Below are 5,495 nucleotides of genomic sequence, written 5' to 3'. Positions count from 1 at the left end.
TACCGTCCCTCTTTCTCTGCTCTAAAGCATCTGTCCTGCTCTTTCTTTACATATAGGACCATTTTCCATATTCTCAGGCTATATTTCGCAAGGTAGCATTAATGCCTCAAATTTAATTACAGCTTAAGTTTCTGTTATGGAAGAAGATAATGGTAATAATGGGCACCTATTAACGTAGTTTGGATGTGCTAGCTACTCAGGCACTTTGTGATCTCATTTTTCATTTAGATAAATCCAAAAGCAGCTAACTTATCTTTGTGGGCCTGCAAGTAAAGGCACACATCCGCATCTTCAAGCCAAAGCGAGCACAGGAGCACAATGAAGTGTTTAGAGCTTATCTTTTTCATTTTCATGGTACGAATGTTCTTTGTGCTTCATTAATCTCTGATACAGGATAGAATAGGAAAAGGACTGTGGTGTTGCAGACAGTTTTCTTGGCTTCAGTTTCACCCTGAATATTCCTCATTTTTATGCTTGTCTTTTTGGGATGACATATATTTTATTAAGGACTATTTTTGTATTATATTACTATTTATTTTCTAACCTTTGTTTTCTCAGAGTTATGAACAAACATTATTCCAGTAATTCAAAATTAAACTATAACCTGTGGAGGGCAGTAATACACTTAGCAGCATCTTCACTGCCAGAATTCTAATAGAGAATAGTTCAAGACGAGCGTCTATGGTTAAAACATATATAATTCTTAATTTTTTTTTAGAAAATGACCGATCGTTTCGCTAGATAAGACCCTTATTCCTCGTCTGGTATTGTTTAAAGCCTTTTGAAGCTGCACTAAAACTGTAATTTTGACCTTCAACAGTTTGGGTCCAATAGGCTATATGCAAGGTTACTTCCTGGTTGTCTTTAAGCCAGCTCAGGCATTTCTGGTGAACTGTTAGCTGTTCATTCTGTACTCTCTGTACATCGACACACACAAAACCATCAGTGGTTGACTTTTTAATGTTGTATATTTTAATGCAGTTATCACATTTACCTAATTTGCCAATAAACCAGATTTAGTGATTGCAAAAAAGACGAAGCTATTGGGACTGTTTAAAAACGCCGTGTCTTTTTTTCCCCAGTACTTCAAATGTTATTTTTAATGTTATGACCGCAAACATTATTTGTTCATCCTTCTGAGATTGTCCTCATTGTACAACCGAACATTTAAAAATGTGGGAAATTCAACATTTGATAGAAAACAATTATTTAAAAATAAAAAAGACAATAATTACCACTATAACCAGCAGGTGGCGGCAAAGTAGCATTTATTTGCGCATATATCGGCCATTTCCTCTAATCGTTTTTCATTTCGTTTTTGACTAAATATTAAACATTATAAAATAACTAGGTTTAAAAATACGTTTTGTCAATGTGAAGTAGGGCTACGAAATACTCAAAAAATCTCATGAATGAATGACACAGAAAGCGAGCACGGCTCTCTTTGTAATCACAGCAGCTGTCAGTCAATGCAGCGCAAGATCAATGATTTCAGCACACTTGTAAAAACACACATTTTATTCAATTAAACTAACTAAAGTGCACAATAAATATTTAATTTTGAAGCTTTTTTTGTGAAAACTGATGGTTGAATTGAATTTAGCAGAGGAGGAACACTGAGGTACGTCTTTATTTATTTGTTTTTTATGCTGTCTTACGTTTGAATAACTAAATTAATGCTATGCCTGACTATTTAAGTGACTATATTCTGATTATAAACTAAGTACTGATGCTCAACACACCAGCAAATGACATCTCACCGGAAGTTTTCGAGCTGGCTTATATTATTGCGGAAGTTCTAAAGAACAATCCGTGCATATAGTCCATTGAAGTCCACTATAAGGAGAATAATCCTGGAATGTTTTCATCAAAAACCTTCATTTCTTTTCGACTGAAGAAAGAAAGACATGAACATCTTGGATGACATGGGGGTGAGTAAATTATCAGGGAATTTTTATTTGAAAGTGAACTAATCCTTTAACACAACATTAAAGTCAACAATAAATGTTATAGACCTCTTTAGAGCAGACGTCACAATTACGTCACTTGCAGCTGCGCGCGCATAGTGGTTGCAGAAAAATAGCGGTAGCAATTGGAGGAAAATGTGCAAAATCCACAGAATAAGAGAAAAACGTTTTGTTGTGCCTCTGGATGTTGGAATCGGAATGCAAAAAAATATAGTCTTCATTTTTAAAGAAAACCATCGTTGAAAACGTCCTTTGAAGCTAAACGAAGACGTTTCACAGACTGCACTGATGACACCTGCAAGGATTAGTCTACTATTAAAGCAGGAATTTGATGTAAACAGTAAGTCTACATATTATTACAATATTCACATATGCAGTTCAGAGGACATACATACATAGCAGTTACAGCATGAAATAATATTTAAACCTATAACATTTTCCATAGATAACTTTTAAACATAGTCTATACAATTTTTATTTCACAATTCTGACTTTTTTTCTTACATTTGCGTGTTTATGACTCCCAGTTCGGCCATTATAACTCGCAATTGTGAGTTTATTTCACAATTCTGAGGGGAAAAAAGTCAGAATTGCGGGATAAATTGCAATTCAGAAAACGAGTATAACGAGTTACAGGATAACGAGCATATCTCACAATTCTGTTTTTGTTTGTAAGAAATGTGAGATATAAACTCAGGTTTGCGAGAAATAAAAGTCAGAATTGTGAGATATAAACTCGAAACTAACTTTTTTTTATTCTTTTATTTCGTGGCTTCCATAGACTGCTACTGCTCAACTGTCATTTTCTGCAACCAGGTAGGCTCCGCCCATAAAAAACGTCATCGCTGTTTGCAAACACCAAATTGGTCTATACCTAGTTTCGGAATGTTTAGAAATAAATCAAAAGTAGCTAACATTCCTATAATGTTTGCAAAATTATAAAATGGAATGTTCCTTTAACGTTCGCATAACAAAAAAACTGTTTTGAACGTTCAGTTAACAATCAAAAATAACGTTTTCACATCAAAACATAATGTTAGATATTTTTGTTAGCTGGGAATCCATCTATTAAATAGATGTAGATGCTAAAAGACGGTGTTTTCATACCGCCAGTGTGACAATACTGTTTCGTGTTTATTGTTTTGTGAAATTTGTGAGTTGCTCTACCTCTGACTAGCCGTGTGGTACAGTAGCTTGTGCAGTCTGGGAGGGCCATCAATTAATTATCAGCACTCTCATATATTTTTTAACAAGAGTGTTTAAAATAAGACCTAGCTCTGTGTGACACATCTTACACACACACAAAACAGCGAGTGCACTTTAGACGCCTCTCTAGCACTCCAGAGCGATGGTGGCATGGTGCACTCAGGACTGAAGGAGTGCACCACAGAGATCTCAGTCTGTACTAACTGATGGAAACAGATTGAAAGGCTCGAGATAGACCTCTAGCGGTGGCTGATACCAAAAAACTAGCACTGCTGCTTTTTACTCTTGCGTCATGAAGGCAATTATATTATTTCCATGCTGTATTTTATTTCTATGCTGGTTACTGCATATATTGTTGTTAGATGCACGCTATAGAAATCATTAAATGGATTGTTACTCGGTTCCCAATCTAGGCATCACATTTGTGATAACTCAAAGAAACATAATTTAAAGGTGCTAAAGAGGATCTTTTCGTCGACTGAGAAACCAAAGACTGTTAGTGAGTTTTTGAAATGAGCGCATGCGTAAGAACAACCCCCCTCCTTCACAGCTCATTTCGAGGGAACGCCTCCCAAAACTCGTGCACGAGTATTGGAACACGAGTGTTTACCACCGGCATTCGCTGTTAGTGGATTCATTATGTCGGACTCACCGCAGGTAACTCATAATCTGCAGTTTTTACTCCTGTCTCCTGACAAAAACATTGCATGCAGCGCCTGTGGAGTGTGGAAAGTTACTGGAGCGCACAGCCGCAAGTAACGTAATGGCAGTGATTGACAAGCCAGAGGGCCAATCGTTTACGCGATGATCGCGTAAACGATTGGCTGATGTTTTTAAGGCCCTACCTCGTGCACAGATGATGTATATTAATATTATTACTTTCAGTGCACCTAATAAATTGTCTTTTATCAGTTAGTAAAGACAGTTTCAAGTAATATTGCAAAAATGTATAAAACAAAACATCCTCTTTAGCACCTTTAAACAGCCTACTTTATGACAAGACTTACAACTCCATTCCTTTGGCCAATATTACAAGCTTTCACAGCAAGTTAGGAGTCTGAAAATTGAATATATTCTTATCAAAGTACCCCTAGGACACAATCTCAAGATTCATAAGCTTAGGATGTTTCTACGCCTACATCTACATTATTTGTTTGTTTTAAAATATCTGTATAGTTTTTATTAAGGTTTAGTTTGTTACTGTGATTGAATTTTTTAATTAATCATAACTAACATTTCTTTTCCCTTGCAGGAATAACATGTATATGCTTCTGAAAACTAAATGTCCTCAAACCTTGCATGGGCCTAAGTCTGTGTGTTTCTGAATCATGTCCAAATATAAGAAAAGTGGAAATGACACTTAGGGACAGCTAGACAACTATCTAAATATAATAGCCCCATGATAGTGAGTAACCAACGAACTAATAAACATGATTTGGGCATCTTGCTTTACCTAGTAACATGAGGTTTGACATATGAAGAACCAGTCATATTGTAGAATGCTTTGCCATGCTCCTATCCTATATAAACTGTTGTATTCTTCTTGCTGGTGGGATTCTCTGCGATTGATACGAGGACTTCTGGCTGTGAATAAAGCATGTTCTAAGGCATAGTCTGGAGTCTATCTGGTTGTTGCTGCGCAGCAAGTTAAGGGTCAAGACGTTGACCGAAATATTATTGAGTGTCGATTAGGAGACGCCCCAGGTAAACGGGTAAACCTAAGTCAGGTGCATAGGGGAAAATCTACCACATTACTTTAGTACTTAAACTAAATGAAGATGATAAATGTTGCATTGGAAAGGAGCTGAAATAAAACAAGTTCTAGTTTTTGTATTTATTTTAGTTTGTTTATTTTATTTCTAATAATGAATATGTTTTATGGTTTTAGTTAATGAGAATAACCCTGCTTAGAAGTCATTTTACATTGTAACATTTTAAAAAGTCCCTTTGAACGGACATAAAAGGGATAAAATTACAATTACAGAACAAAAAAGTTATTTTAAATTGTAATAATATTTCACAATATTGAATATTTTTGATCAAATAAATGCAGCCTTAGTGAGCATCATTGACAGAATCTTACCGACCCCAAACTTTTGAATAGTAATGTGCACTGCTGTGGCTTCCCTAAAAGGTCACAAAGGTCAAATTCACTTCCAGTCAGTGATTTAAATCACACACTAAAGCCAGGCTTGCCTCTTGTGCTTCTCAGGGTTTTGAGTTTGATTTTTAACATTGGCCAGGTTGCCATTTCCTTATCACCAGAACTTTTAAAGAGAATATAAATGCCTAATGATGCATGTGAGGGAAAAATGAATCTGA

This window comes from Megalobrama amblycephala, linkage group LG3 (assembly GCF_018812025.1).
Source record: "Megalobrama amblycephala isolate DHTTF-2021 linkage group LG3, ASM1881202v1, whole genome shotgun sequence".
NCBI lineage: Eukaryota > Metazoa > Chordata > Actinopteri > Cypriniformes > Xenocyprididae > Megalobrama > Megalobrama amblycephala.
The sequence above is the reverse complement of the archived record's forward strand: the minus strand, read 5'-3'. Positions refer to the sequence as shown.